General features: G+C 37.6%; 1 pseudogene; it reads right to left on the minus strand.

Moving 5' to 3' along the window:
• The window catches only part of LOC115955375, a 28,628-nt pseudogene extending 15,018 nt beyond the window's left edge, over positions 1-13,610 (minus strand).
• Between the last annotated feature and the right edge of the window lie 2,606 nt (positions 13,611-16,216).

Genomic DNA, 16,216 nt, shown 5'->3' on the forward strand with positions numbered 1-16,216 from the left:
CTCTTCTATGTTCATTATCTACACATAGTCGTCCATCTCCAACATTGATATGTAACACTCTCGTGTAGCAGCCTAATCTCCACGTACTTCTCCTACTCCATACTCAGTGGGGAACTTGATCATCAGGTGGTAGGTCGAGGTTACGGCCTTTCACAAGTTGAAGGTAGGTTGCTCGAGGATGGCATTATAGGCTGACAAGCAGTTGACAACTAGGAATGTAACATCTTTAATGATTTGCTAAGGATAATCACCAACCGTAATGGGTAGCATGACTGCGCCAAGGAGGTATACTTTAGTCCCTCCGAACCCAACGAATGGGGCATTGGTTGGGACCAGCCATTCTTTGTCAATCCCTATTTGCTAGAATGCTGGGTAGTAAAGGATGTCAGCACAACTTCCGTTGTCGACCAAGACCTGGTGTGTGTTGAAGACAACCCGTACGCTAACGACAAGTGCATTGTCATACAGGTGGTGGAGACGTTAAGCATCTTCTTCTGAGAATTCGATGATGGGGTTGTCGATCTGCGCCATCTTTGGGACAAAGCCCGTTAGCTGGACATTCTAAACCATCCTGAGGTAAGTTTTTTGAGCCTTTTTGGACGAATCAAAGGCCGCCGTGCCTCCAACAATCATTCTTATATCTCCTATAGGCGGCCTTGGACGCTCATTCTCCCGTCGGGGAGCCTGTTCTTGTTGTGGGTCCACTTTTTCTGTACTAATGAACCTTTGCAACTTTCCTTGTCTAATAAGAGCTTTTATTTATTGCTTCAGGTCGCAGCAGTCAACTGTGTCATGACCGTGGTCATGGTGGAAGCGACAGTACTTGTCTCTGGACCTCTTATTGGGATCTCCCTTTAACTTGCCGAGAAATGTCATGGCTCCTTCGTCTTTGATCTGTATCAAGACTTGGTCGATCAGGGCAGTTAACGGGGTGAAGTTTGTAAACCTCCAGGTGGGGGGCTTGGAGTGCCTATCATCTCGTCGTTCTCCAGTTCTAGCCATCTTCTGCCCCCTATTTTGCCGTACATCCTCCTGTCTTTCCCTCTTCTTGGGCTTCTCTTCTTGGGCCAATAGTGTGTCTTCCGCGTTCATGTACTTCGTAGCCCTATAAAGTACATTCAACATGGTCTTTAGATCATTCTTATACAAAGAAAATAAGAACTTACCCTTTCGTAACCTATTCGTGAATGTGGCCATGAGTATCTTGTCATCAGCTTCATCGATTGAGAGTGCCTCTTTGTTATAAGGGGCTATGTAAGACCTTAGCATCTCATCCCCCCGTTGCTTAATGCTTATCAGGCATGCAATGGATTTCTTATATCTGTGCCCCCCAATAAAATGCAAGGCAAACTGGGCGTTTAACTCCTTAAAGGTACCAATGGAGTTAGGCTTTAACTTGTTGAACCAAATCCTTGCAGGACCCTTCAATGTAATAGGGAAGGCCCTACACATGATCTCATTTGCCACTCCTTGAAGGTGCGTTGGGGTCTTGAAAGACTCCAAGTGATCTAGGAGTCCTTGGATCCGTCGTAACTCTCCACCTACGACATACAAAACTTCGGCGAAAGGGGGAACAAAGTGACGGACACAGCGAATGGAAAATTAGTTTGATGGACCAAGTCATCGAAGTTGCTAGACACCTACCCTCTGAGGGCGTTCATCATGAAGTCCATCCGTTCCTTCAACATCTGCATCTCTACGACTATGTGAGGTGGAGCCGTATCTATGACGGACGGACGGCTCGTGTCCTGTTGCTCTGGTCTGCTTGGGGCGTTGTTACCTTCCAGCCTTTCTTGGTCCCTTTTCTCAACGCTGGTGCCTTCTTGGTCCTCCTTCTGAGTGTTAAGCCCCGCGTTCTTTTGGCACAGTTGCTCTTCCAAATCATGGTTTTGCTTAGTGAGGCACTCCACGGCAGCGGCGTGAGTTTGAACCTGCCTCTCGAGGGCGGCTATGCATGGTTCATCTCCTTGAACATTTTTGATGGTCGCCATTGAGCGAGTAAATACCATGCAACTCTTTGTCTAGGATGCGATAGAGTGGCTTACAAGTCACCGTCCCCACAGACGGCGCCAACTGATGATGCCGAAAATCATCAGTAAGTCACACAATCCTCACGTGCACGAGACAACATCTACGAAACAAAAACAAAGAAGACCTTAGAAGAGTACCGATGTGGTACCGGCCAAAGACCCTCCGAAGGTTAAGTTAGGGAACTTTTCACAACTCTAGAGTGCCAAAGATGGGGGAATTATGCATGCCTTAGTTTATGAGGGCCTTTGGGTTTTTATAGTAGCATAGGATTGATATTCGTTCCTTGGCCTAGAAGATCTTTCCTTGTGGAAGAGATCTTCTCTAATTCACGTATCTTATAGGATCCTTTCCTTATAGGACTTTTGATTAGAGTTAAGCGTGGGGCACAAAATATTTCCTTATATGCTTATGCATGAAGGCCAAGTAAGGTCACATCAGCCTTGTCAATGGTTCACTTATCCTTTTCAGCTTCACTCTGTCAACTTCTTATCCCGTCTATATATTCTAATCGTCTCGTTCAGGTGTTTGTTGACCTCAAGGTGCAGCTGTCAGCTTTGAGGTGGAACAGTCGACTTTATCCTATCATTGTTGGGTTATGAACGTGCAAGCGAGGCTGACGAGTTTATTAGGACCGTCGCCCTTGCCTAATATGGACAAGTTTATTAATACCACAAATTTACCCTTATCAAAAATGATATACAGAAACAAATATAAATGTAATTCTGATTGACAGGAACACCAGCAGGACAAAAACCTCTAGGAATCTAGGTGTTGGATGGCACATTTTTAGAGAGATCTACTTTTAGGTGGTTCTACCAATGAATTTTTTTGCTGTGCACTTAATATAAGTACTCTGTTTTATCCTAAAGAAGACTCATGGCAATCTCCTTTTATTGTATCCACAAACAAAACAAATTACTCATCATATTGTTTATCATTTCTACAACTTCAAGTTTGCAATGCAACAGATAGATTTTTTATTTTTTTTATTTTAAAAAGATGTATAAAATTTTGAAACATCATGCTTCATTCAAACCTTGCCGAAATAAAGGAAAACTCAACAAACCTCATAGAATTAACCATTAAAAAGTTCCATTATCAACAAGAAGCAAGAAATTTTGATGCATTGCAACCAAACTGATCAACATATGAATTAATTAACCCATTTTGGTATCGTAATCTTAATATCTTGTTCAGTACATTGGCTACCAGTATGGACAATTCAACAGCGTTTCATCTTCACTTTGCATCAAAATGTGGTTCTCCCCACATTTTCTAGCATTCCAAACTTTTTTCACAATCAAATGCCATTTATGTCTAGGATTCGATTTTTTCCACTTTGGTACTATGGTCACACATTGAAGTTGACAATATCAACCATGACCATTTAGCCAAAAGATCTTCTTTACAGCTTCCAGGTGAATATTGATAATCCTTTGAGAGTAAACATGTGCAACACAGAAACAAGTAAAACATACTGTGTCTCCAATCCTAACTTTAGAGATGACATCTTTACGAAATTTCAACATTTAATATGAGTAAAAGAAGCTTAAAATTCAAACTTTGTATACAAGAAAGGGAACTTACGTAAGCCAGTTTATGGGATCCAATCTTTGTGAAAGACGGTTTACCAACCCATCAACACGCTCTCTAATGACAGACTTCTTCTGGCCTTGTTCTTGCTTCCGTCTAAAAGGATACTTTGGCTTTTGGCTGTCAGAGAATTCGTCAGTCATATTGGAATCAGCCCCGGAAAGAACATCAGCAGCAAATCTCATGTCTAATAGAATTTGCAAAACTCCTTTTTCTGACAGTTGAGATCCACCAGCCTCTCTAGTAGAAAGAGCGTCCCCATAAATATCAATTACCTACATGGAAACATTGCATTCAATATGCACAAACAAAAGTAAAAGTAATTAGGGGATGCTCTTATACCACCAGAGAATTGAAACTGACTTAGCAACATAATGGACCAACACTAGAGAAAAAGAGAAAAATTAACATTTTATAGAAGGAATCACTAGTAAACACCTAGTCTGCTGAGAGAGAGAGAGAGAGAGATTCTTATGTAGTTCAGAAAGGTTCTTGAATAATTTCAGCTTAAAGTGAATTTAAAGCACTTTCTAGAGTGAAAATATCAATTATTTGTGTATAAGATCATTAGCATGCTTAGATTTTCAGATGATGTGATGAGTTTGATCTATGAAGAAAGGAAAACTCATTCCAGAGAAGATATCAAGAAGAAATCAAATAAGAGGAAAAACACTTCGATCCATAAAGAGCAAGACATTGGCAAAGGTAACAGCAGCTTATTACAGCCACCTCTTTTTCACTTTTTACTTGTGTACAGTACCCATGTCCAGTGAATTGCAGGAAAAGTAGATCCCCTATGCACGTCCATCAAAGGGAAAGCCAAATAACATGATATATCCTTCATGCCTCTTCTCATCTGATAAGACCAAACAAAACAATGACAGAAGGGTTCCTATGTCAATCAAGTGACCTGTACAAAACCAGCTGCCGGTTTGTCGAGCTAGAAACCAAATGAGCAAGAGACTAGTCAAGAAGGGACACAACATTCTCCGGAGCTTATTAATCCATAATGAACAGGCAAAACTAGAACATTATAAGGGACGAACAGAAGAAGATCCAAGGAAGTTGACTCATCAAAAGGAACAAGTGACAAGGAAATGGAGGGAGATAGTTGTCAACAAAGACGAAGTATTTAGCTTCCAGAATATAAGGGAGTCCATGAAACACCCCATAATTTTATTATTTATTTAATTCTTATACGTAAATTAAAAAGAAGGTCCACAATTAAATGGATTTAATTGATTTGGACCTAAGATATTAAAAATAAGATAAATACTATGGAATATGAAACCCAAGTAAGGTGGCATAAGTAAATATATGGGCCTTGATAAGCTTTTTTAAAATTTAAAAAAAAAAAAAAAAAAAAAAAAAAAAAAAAAAAAAACCCTAGCATTTTACCTCTTAAGATACATGTATATATATAACAGATTTTCTTTTGTTTTAGCCACAACACGCGGTTGAACAACCTAATTTCTTTTTTTGCTTTGTGGCTAAACGTGAGACTACTACAAGCATAGTTTCCTTTAGCTCTAAATTTAGGATGTTGAATATTCTATAGCTAGACTTGTCCCACGTTGTAGGAAAGGCATGAGTGGTGCATGGAATTATATTAGTACCTACTAGGATAATGGACATCACTCCATGAATCTCCAGCTATGATTATTATATTAGATCAAGGGTGCTTGTGGTTAATATATATTCGTTTTGATAGTTCAAATAGTGTGTAAAACACCCTTGAACGTTTAGACCCCCAATTACAAAATAACTAATTCAAGCTTTATGTCAAACAACTAGTGTGCGGAAAATGAACAAAAACTATAAAACAGAATTGGTAAACAATCTAAGCCAATTAAAATCACAACCCACAGCAAATATTAAAAGGCAAAGATAAAAGGGAAGGAAGATGCAAACACAAGAACAACACACGATGTGTTATCGAAGAGGAAACCGAAGCCTTCGACATAAAACCTCTCCACCGCCCTTCAAGCGGTAAGTAATTCACTAGAAAATATAGTTAGGATACATGGACAGCAATAGACTCTCCAAGCCTAATCTACCCAGTGCATCTAAGCCCTCCAAGTTTCTTGCTCCAACGAGGTTGCGCCGAACCTATTTCTTTTCTAGCTTCCCGGATTCCGCTACTTGACCATAGTATCAACCAATGTAGATTGGTTCCTTCTTAACTGCTTCCCAGAACACCAAAGAGCCCTCTCACAGTAATGGACATGGTGAGAAAAGGTTTTGGTAAAAGGCCTCTCAAGGGTTTAACAATGGAAAGGAAGAGAGTTAAGGAATTTGAAGAGACTCTTATGTAAAGATTGTAGATGAATCAATCTTGTTTTTCTCTAGGGTTTCTCTCTCAAAATTCTCTCTGGAAGCTCTCTTTCTTTTGTGGGCATAAAGGGTATTTATACTGGGGTGAGAATGGAATGTGAAGAGTCAGGTTTTACAAAACAGGGGTGGCTTGCAGCTTGACTGAGTCGCGAGATCCAGCCGCGAGATAACAGAACAGCCAGTTGACCTATTTTGTCCTGTAGTGCTCCAGCTAGAACGACGCTTCAACATGCTTGGCACGTGTGCTGCATTTGGCGGCTTGAAGCCGCGAGTCACCCGCGAGATCAAGTCGCGAGTCTCTGTTTTCTTGTACACTCTTGAGCATTTCAACACTCTATCTCACTCACTACCCTTACAACAATCCCACCTAAATACAAGGTTCCTAAATGCTGAAATACAAGCAAATTTGGCACGGAATAAAGCCAACAAGATGGTTGATTAAATTCAACCTTACACGTCTATAGCCTCACCTTTTTTACGGTCAAATTGACATGCATCACACTTTTGTTATTGCCTAAATACTAGTCCAGCGGCATCAAGTGAATAATAGGCAACTAGATTGATAATTAAGGCTATTACATGGCTTCCAATATTAGATTGAATATATATATACATATATATATATATATATATAAAAAAATTGCTATGAAGATTTAAAGCTTTTAAATCCTTCTGTTGAAAAGCAATCACAACATCCAAATATATTGGTTTGCTAGCTTTGACAGTACTTGCTGTGTTAAGTCCACCAAGTCATACCTATATGTAACGTTTCCAGCAAAATTATTTCCAGCATCAATTAGAAGTCTTAAGGCTTTGATCACGGAGAAAATGGGCAAATGCCCTTTTCGCGCAAATTATGTAGCGTTTTACCCTTTTTCCCAAACTAATAATGAAAATACCCTTCTTTTAAAACTCAATTTGAGATCAATCGAGTTAGGCCCTATAGTGGCATTTTTAAGGAGTCTATAGTGGCGTTTTTGAGTCTATAGTGACGTTTTAAGGACCTATAGTGGCATTTTGTAACTCGACCTCTATGAACTCGAGTTATAGGTAAAAAAATAAAATAAAATAAATAAATAAATAAATAAATAATTGCCTATAACTTGAGTTCATGGAGGTCGAGTTACAAAACGCCACTATAGGTCCTTAAAACGTCACTATAGGCTCCTTAAAACGCTATTATAGGGCTCCAGAAAATTTTTTTTTTTAAACTCGATTTATCTCAAATCGAGTTACAAAAGAGGGGCATTTCCCTAATTAGTTTGGGAAATGGGGCAAAACGCTACAATTTTTGCTCAAAAGGGACATTTGCCAATTTTTTCCCTTTGATCACCTTCTATGTAGAATACCATAAATGTGCTTGAGGCAAAGGAGAGCTGGTATTTGATGGATCCCAATCTGGGAATTTGACTATGAAATCAGTGTTATGATCTTCTATTACATCTGTACAATTGTAAATTGTGTGATAAAGAATTTCCTAAGCTGCCTCAACTTAATGAATTGCTTTGCCATAGCGTCTATGGGAATAGGACTTAGATTGAATATATATAATATTAGAGTGAATAGATATGATAAAATATATGGCTGTTACATTTAGATTGATCAGATATTCATTATTTTTAAGTAATGAATATCTATGATTACATTAATGGAAAATCCGATTAGGCACCAATATTTTTAAGTCCAAAAATCTTATCAAAGCTAAAAATGAATTGGATAGTTAAGTGAATAAATAGAGAATTTTGGATATATCAATATTATCTAGGATAAAATTGTTTAAGTGTGAAAGCTGATTTTAAGTGGGAAATTGTGTGTTGATGGACCTATCTTTGGTGTTGCTAGATTCAAATTCTACTGATTTGTTGTGATTCAAGGGAGGTTGGTTTCATATTTTTGCAACTAAGAGGTAAATGGTGTTTACTAATTTTGGAGGTTTTCCCAAAATAGTGTTTATTATTAAACTATATTATATGAAAGAAATATGTTGATATTCTATATATAAATTGATATTTTATAAATGTTTAATGTGCACATTGACTATTCGTTTTATGAAAAACTTGTGGGACAACCTAAATTTATTTAAACTTGTATCTGTGTGAAAGTTCAAATAGCATATAAAACACCAATGAATGTTTAGACTCCTAATTACAAAATTACCAACATAAGCTTATAATCAAACAGTATATGTGTAGAGTATGAAATACAAACTATATCCAAATTGGTAACACACTCTAAACCAAAATTAATTACAAACACAGCAGCAATTAAAAGGTAAAGAGAAAGGAAAGAGAGATGCAAACACAAAGATAACATCGACATGTGTTATTGAAAAGGAAACCGAAGAACTCGGTGAAAAACGTCTCTGCCGCCCTTCAAGCGGTCAAATGATCCACTAAAGAATATAGTTGGGATATATGAATAGCAGAAGACCCTCCAAGCTTAATCTACCCAGTGCATCTAAGCCCTCCAAGCTTCTTGCTCCAACAGGGTTACGCTGAACCTTGTCTTCTTTAGCTTCCCGGATCCCGCAATACACCCATTGCATCAACCAAGTAAATTGGTCCTCTCTGAACTGCTTTCCAAGCACCAAAATACCTCCTCACTTATATAGGTAAGATGAGATAAGGATTTGGCAAAATGTACCTCTCAAGGATATGTCAATGGAGAAGGTGAGAGTAGAGGAATTTGAAAAATCAAATGATAAAGATTGTGAATGAATCAATCTTGTTTTTTTTAAGGTTTCTCTCTCAAAATTCTCTCTGGAAGCTCTCTACATTTTGTGAGTATAAGGGTATTTATAGTAGTGTATGTGAGGAATACGAAAAGTCAGTTTTCATCCAAATAGGCCATTCTGGCAACTCAACCTCGCAACTAGAACGAGTCGTGAGTCTCAGTCACGAGCTAACTGTTTGGCCAGACTGTCTATTTTTTCCTATAGTGCTCTAGCTGTCGTGACCCTTCAGCTCTCCTGTATGCTTCACACGTGTGCCACTTTGGCGACTTGCCAGTCGTGAGTCAGTCGCAAGATCCAGTCACGAGACTCATTTGATTTCACACATCTTAAGTATTTTTCACACTCTCTCACACACAACCCTTACAAAAATCTCACCTAAATATAGGGTATCTATTTGCTAAATTACAAGCAAATTTGGCACAGAATAAAATCAACAGATAATTGAATAAATTCAACCTTACAGTGTGAATATATCTTTATATTTTTTAGAATTATGAATGGATTATTTTTGTGAGCATATTGAATATGTTTTGAAAACCTATAGCAAGTTGTGATTAAAAACTCAGTATTGTATTTAGTCTTTAATAAGAGATAATCATACTGATAAAAGTCCTTAGCAAGGGACAATCCCTAAAAATGGGACATTACACATTTGATAGCTCCTTAGCAAGTGAGTATACTATTGAGAATCCAAAAAGAAAGCTCCTTAGTAAGGGAGTGCACCTTTAGATTCAAAAGGAGCCACCTTTAAGAAAAGAGATGAAAAGGAGGTTCTAGTCCTAAAAGGGGACAGCACAACCCTGTCAACGGGGCGTAAACGTTGACCATAAGAAGTGCCTAGGAAATTGTTTATATGATGGTATTGATATATATATATATATATATATATATATTATGATGGCTCACAATATAAATATATTTTTTTTATATGAAATATTTGATGATAAAAATATTGATGAGTTACAAGCTATGAATTTATTATAAGAATTATTTATTTGAAAGGTTTGTTCCCACACCTCAATGTTAGTGAATTCCACTTATTGAGTTATCTCACCCTCCTTTATTCCCCCTTACAGATACATTAGAGGGATCATTAGAGTAGAGATTCTTGAAGACAACACTTATGAATAATTTTGTGGAACTGAGGATTTTATTATTATTTTTATGGTATTAAACATTGTACTGGAGAATTATTTTGAGGATGTTTTATCTTTGGTGGATTAGTGCTCTGACATTTGTAATAAGATTTTAGATTGCTGGTTGCTTTTATTTAATATTTTTATGGATTATTTAGATTGAATCGACTTTTATTGCTTATGATTTTGGGGTGTTATAGTCCAAGGTACTTTACAAAGAAAAATCACAAGATGCTGAAGAAGCAAATCACCTCATTATTCAAATCTGAACAATCAACATTAGAATATTGTAATGAACCAGAGTACACTACAACAATTGTAAAGCACAAACATTTGGAGACAAAAAATAATACATATATATTGCCATAACAGTTAGGAAGATCAATCAAAATCGTCAAGCAAGTCGCATACCTTTCCCAATAATCTTAATGCAAATTTTTGCAGAATCATTTTGTCAAGGACACGAACTCCAATTCGATGAACTTCCTCACATGCTCGGAATAAAAATGAAATAATATAAAGAGAAGGCAAAGAAGGCAGCGATATTTTTCATCTCTGATTATCCCTCATCAAACTATTCTTGCTTGATTACTGTCTCTTCCCAGCCCTACCAAAATGTTCAAAAGACGGTTCAGCTTCGTTTAGTAATTAACAATACATATCACAAACAACATAGCATTCAAACCATATTGTCAGTTTTTGGCTAAGACAAGCTTTTGGTGTTTAGTTGAGCTTCACGTCTATCCAAAGTCATTTCATATGTCTTACTGAGAAACTAAATGAACTATTTTAATTGCCTTATATATTCTACTTAACTAGTGATAATTCCAATTGAGTACTTCAAAATTTATTAGCAGGTTGATCCAAAGTTTAATCCACTTTAATTTCACATCACAAATGTCTAAATACAACGTAAAAGAATTATCATAATTGCTTCCTTGAATAACTACTGATTCCTAATTAGTTTGCAAGAACAAAAAAAGGTATAGCTTCCACCTCATTTTATATTTCACCGATGATGATCCCAGAAAATAAATTGGATCTGTTTACTCCTCATCACTCTTCATAATTTACAAGGGTTTAGCAGGCCAAACAATTAAAATCAGACCAAAACAAGAAGCTAAAATGAGTCATTTAGTTCTAACATAAGCCAACCCCAGGAGTAATCTTAACATGGACTAATAAACCTTTTCCACAACTACGGGTGAGTTTGGTTCAGCTTTTTGTAAAAGTGCATAATAAAAAAGTAGAGTTTTCAAAAAGTGCATTTTCAAAAAGCTAAGTGTTTGATAAAAACTGTTAAAAAGTGTTTTTTGAAAAAGTTAAGTGTATGGCTAGCACTTATAAAAGTAGCAGTTTGAGGGATAAATTACCAAAAAAGACAATGTATATATAAGAGCATCTCCAGCAAGTTAGACAAATTTTTGTGCTGTTTGGACAATCAACAGTGACATTTATCTTTTGCCTATCCACTTTTTTAATTTTTATTTTGTAATCAAATTTATTCTTTTTTAATATTTATTTTTCTTTTTCTATTCATTCTCAACAATTATATTTTTCAACAAAAAGTGTTACATCCACAATATTTTTTGCAATACTTTCACAAGAATCATAACAAAATCTTATATGAAAAGTTGTTACTAGTTCTAATTTGAACCCATTACTAAAATTATATTTTTACTCATCAATATTAGCTAATTACTTAAAATTTATTGTGAAAATATTGTGGTAATATTTTTAAATTGTGATTTCTAATACTTTGCCTTTTTTTTCCTCCATATGTTTCCTTTTCCTTTATTTTTTTTTTTTCTCTTGTATTTTATCCACCACACACGTGTACATTATTTTGTCCACATCCTCTCCTTTTTCCCACACCTCCACTTTCCAGAAGGCTCTCATTCTTTCATTCTTTCCTCTTTCCTTTTTCCTTTTCCGTTTGTTTCCAGAAGGCTCTCTCAATTCCAAAGCTCTCCGGCTCTCTCAATTTCTTCTCTTTTTTTTTTCTTTTTTTTTTTTTTCCACTTGATTTCCAGAACTGAACATTGTTTGGCCGCAGACCTGAACTGAACATTGAGAAGCCTCACGACCTGAACTGAACACTGCGGGTTCGGTCTTTCTTCGTCTTCCTCTTCTTCTTCCTCTTCTTCTTCTTTCTTTATGTCTTTCTATGTGTTTATGGTTGTTTGGCCGTGGGTTTGTGCTATTTGATTTCTGTATTTTTGGATTGTGGTTTGTGTTTTGGGTAATGATTTTTCTGTGTGTTCTTTGGGTTGATTTCTCATGGGTGTGGGTTGGTTATGATTTCTCTGTTCTTTGGGTTGATTTCTCACGGAGAGGGCAGAGCAGAGAGACTTACGGAGAGGGCAGAGCAAAGCAGAGAGAAGAGATGGAGGCGTCGTGCAAAGGGAGAGCAGAGATGAGAGATGAGGGGCGTGAGAGAATTGAATAATTGATGGGTATTTCCGTAATTCTAATATTGCAACGGTAACCCATCCAAAACGCGCATTGCGCGTTTTCATTTAGGGACCCTCAGGGGTCCATAAAAATTTCCGCGTTTCTCCTTATTTTTGGTCTATGCCCAAAGCGCAACTTTTATCAAAAAGTTGCGTTTTAGGCTTAACCAAATGCATATTTTGGTTTGGCTTTTTTCAAAAAGCCCCTTTTTAGGCTTAAAATGTGGAAACAAACGAGCACTAATTAGGTTTTCTCACTATTAGAAATCAAACTTTCAAGGGTGACATTCATATCCAGACTAGCAGCCCATCTTACCTAATTAAACTTATGAAACCTTAAAAATGACAAAAGCATATGGGAAAAACAGATTAAGAAGACAGTGTGTCAAGCAAAATGCCACATACCCTCAAGGGAGTAGTTGATGATAACGCATCATCTTGTCCAAGACCCCGAGAAAGAAAAACTGAAAGGTCATCTGATAACCACAATACCCACAAGCTATGAGCTCGAATGCAAAGATCTCGTGTAGTTCTACTAAATTCTTCAAGTTTTGGGCTTGCAGTTTCAATGGCTCCACGCAATGTAGCAGCAGCCGATGAAGTTTGTCTTTTAGAGCCAATGGGCAATTGTCTTCCAGGACTATCAGGCACAGGAGAATCAGCAACCACCCAGGATTGTCTCAACAAGAATGGTAACTTATCAAAAACCACAGATACAGATTCATTTACCCAAAACCTTGGTGAACCAAGTATCACCGGAATGTGTTTTGAGTGGTTTCAGAATGCAAACAGGAGTTTCCCGACGAAAAGAGATCTCTCAACAGTTATAGCAGGTGGAACAGGCCAACCTTCCTTGTTGGCATTTTCCATCGCTGCATATAAATTATTAATCTCACGCTTCAATTGCGTCACTATAGTCGACATACTTTCATAACACTTATTTTGTACATATGGCGCCAGATCCTTTTACCTTAGTGCTGCCTTTGGAGATTCTAAGAAACTCAATACATCCTGAAGAACACTCTGACAGCTGCTATCTACTGCATCTATAATCCGACTAACTTCAACACCAAAATAGGCATTCAGACAACTCTGGAAATCATTCTCTTCCACTGGTGCTTTAAATCCAGAAAGCACACCCACCTTCTTAACAGTCGAGTCAATAAACCAAACCCCACCGCCCGTAAAAGGTCTGTTCAAGTTCTCCTGGAAATCAATCTGCCCATGCCCACTAGAAATCTCCCCAATAGCACGAATTGTATCCACCACATTCACAATCCTGGTCAGATCCTCAAACATTGCAACAAATAAGCGGTCGACAACATCCATAACCTACACAAACTGCAACATCCATAAGCAGTCTACAATAAGTAAAGGGGACTACATAGCAAATGGCAATCAAAAATAGAACAGAACGCCAAATATATATAAATATATATATATATATATATATATATATATATATACAAATTGATGAGACTGATGATGGATATGGCAGATTTAGGCAAATGGGTTCCTGGGATAACGGGGACCAGCAAAGGTCATGAGAGGATCTCCTAAATCTGCCATATCCATCATCAGTCTCATCAATTTGTATATATATATTTATATATATATATATATATATATATATATATATATTATTCATTATTAGCCAACCTCCTCTCACGACCTTTGCTGGTCCCCATTATCCTAGGAACCCATTTGCCTAAATCTGCCATATCCATCATCAGTCTCATCAATTTGACCTTTCCCAGCAGGTTGACCTCTACTACTAGCAAAAGAGGTTCTTTATAAAAATGAAGAATAACATGCAACAAGTCCAATACAAGCTAATGGGTTTTCAAGGAAATAATAGCTAACTTCTTGCCCATTAAACTAACCTCTATTGCCACAAACATATGTATGAAAATGTAAGAAATTAGTAAACTTATGAGGTTTTCAAATTCTAAAGTAGGAATTGAAGTTATAAAACATGGCAAATGTAAGGTTGAATTTATTCAACCTTCTAATTGGCTTTATTCCGTGCCAAATTTGCTTGTATTTCAGCATTTAGTAACCCTGTATTTAGGTGGGCTTGTTGTAAGGGTAATTAATGAGATAGAGTGAAGTTTGTTCAAGAGTGTGCAAGAAAACAGAGACTCACGGCTTGGTCTCGCGGGTGACTCGCGGCTGCAAGCCGCCAGACGCAGCATATGTGCCAAGCATGCCGAAAGGTGAACAGTCATGCTAGCTGGAGCACTACAGGACAAAACAGGACAACTGGCCATACGGTTATCTCGCGACTGGATCTTTCAACTTAGTCAAGCCGCGAGGTCAAGCCGCGAGCCACCCCTGTTTTGTAAAACCTGACGTTTCACATTCCTCTCTTACTCCAGTATAAATACCTCTTTTACCCACGAATGTAAGAGAGCTTCCAGAGAGAATTTTGAGAGAAAAACCCTAAAGAAAAACAAGATTGATTCACCCACAATCTATACATTAGAGTCTCTTCAAATTCCTCAACTCTCTTCCACTCCATTGTCAAATCCTTGAGAGGCATCTTACCGAACCTTGTTCTCACCATATTCATCATTGTGAGAGAGCTGTTTGGATTTCTGGGAAGCAGTTAGGAAGGAACCAATTTTCATTGGTTGATGCTACGGTCTAGTAGCAGAATCCGGGAAGTTAGAAAAGAAAAAGGTTCGACACAACCTCGTTGGAGCAAGAAGCTTGGAGGGCTTAGGTACACTGGGTAGATTAGGCTTGGAGGGTCTATTACTGTCTATGTATCCCAACTATATTTTCTAGTGGATTGTTTACCGCTTGGAGGGCGGCGGAGAGGTTTTACGTCGAGGGTTTCGGTTTCCTCTTCGATAACACATCGCGTGTTGTCTTTGTGTTTGCATCTTCCTTCCCTTTTATCTTTGCCTTTTAATAACTGCTGTGGGTTGTGCTTTTAATTTGGCTTAGATAGTTTTTCGAATTCCATATTATAGTTTATGTTAAGTTTCCGCACACTAGTTGTTTGACATAATACTTGAATTGGTTAAGTTGTAATTTGGGGGTCTAAACGTTCAAGGGTGTCTATACACATATTTGAACTTTCAATTGATATCAGAGCGGGTACACTCTTATTGGTTTCAATACCATTGTGTGATCCTTGACTCCCTTTTGAGATGGATCGGTCTCAATCCCTAAATGCACATCCATATTTTGATGGTAGTAATTATGCTTTTTTGAAGGTTCGCATGAGAGCTTTTTTGTGTTCTATTGATGAATCTGTTTGGGATGCTGTTGAGATTGGTTGGACTAGACCTGAGGCAGCCAAATCCACATGGGATAAGGTAGCACTCGTTGCATCTAATGCTAACAGTAAAGCACTCAATGCTATTTTCTGCGGTGTGTCTCCAGATGAATTTCACAGGATCTCTCTCATTACCGTTACCAAAGAAGCATGGGAGATATTGGAAACCACCTACGAAGGCACGAAGAAAGTGAAAGACACCAAGTTGCAAATGCTGACCACTCGATTTGAGGAGCTCAAAATGAGTGAGGATGAGTCCTTTGACTCTTTCTATAGGAAGTTAAATAAGGTGGTTGTCAGCAAGTTCAATTTGGGGGAGAAAACGGAGGATTCTAAAATTGTAAGGAAGATCCTTCGATCATTGCAGGAAAGTTTTCGTGCTAAAGTGACAGCAATTGAAGAGAGCAAGGACCTTGATGACATCAAAGTCTAGGAGCTGGTTGGTTCTCTTTAGACTTATGAGATGTCGTTGTCCAATCAACGGAAGAGTAAATCTCTTGCTCTAAAGACCATTAATGAGAAGGTGGAAGATCAAGACTCATCGGGAGAAGATGTGGTTGACAAAGATGTTGCATACCTTATTAAAAATTTCAGAAAGTTCTTGAAATTCAAAAATAATGGCAAATTTGATGATAAAAGAAAATTCCAA

This window comes from Quercus lobata, chromosome 1 (genome assembly GCF_001633185.2).
Source record: "Quercus lobata isolate SW786 chromosome 1, ValleyOak3.0 Primary Assembly, whole genome shotgun sequence".
NCBI lineage: Eukaryota > Viridiplantae > Streptophyta > Magnoliopsida > Fagales > Fagaceae > Quercus > Quercus lobata.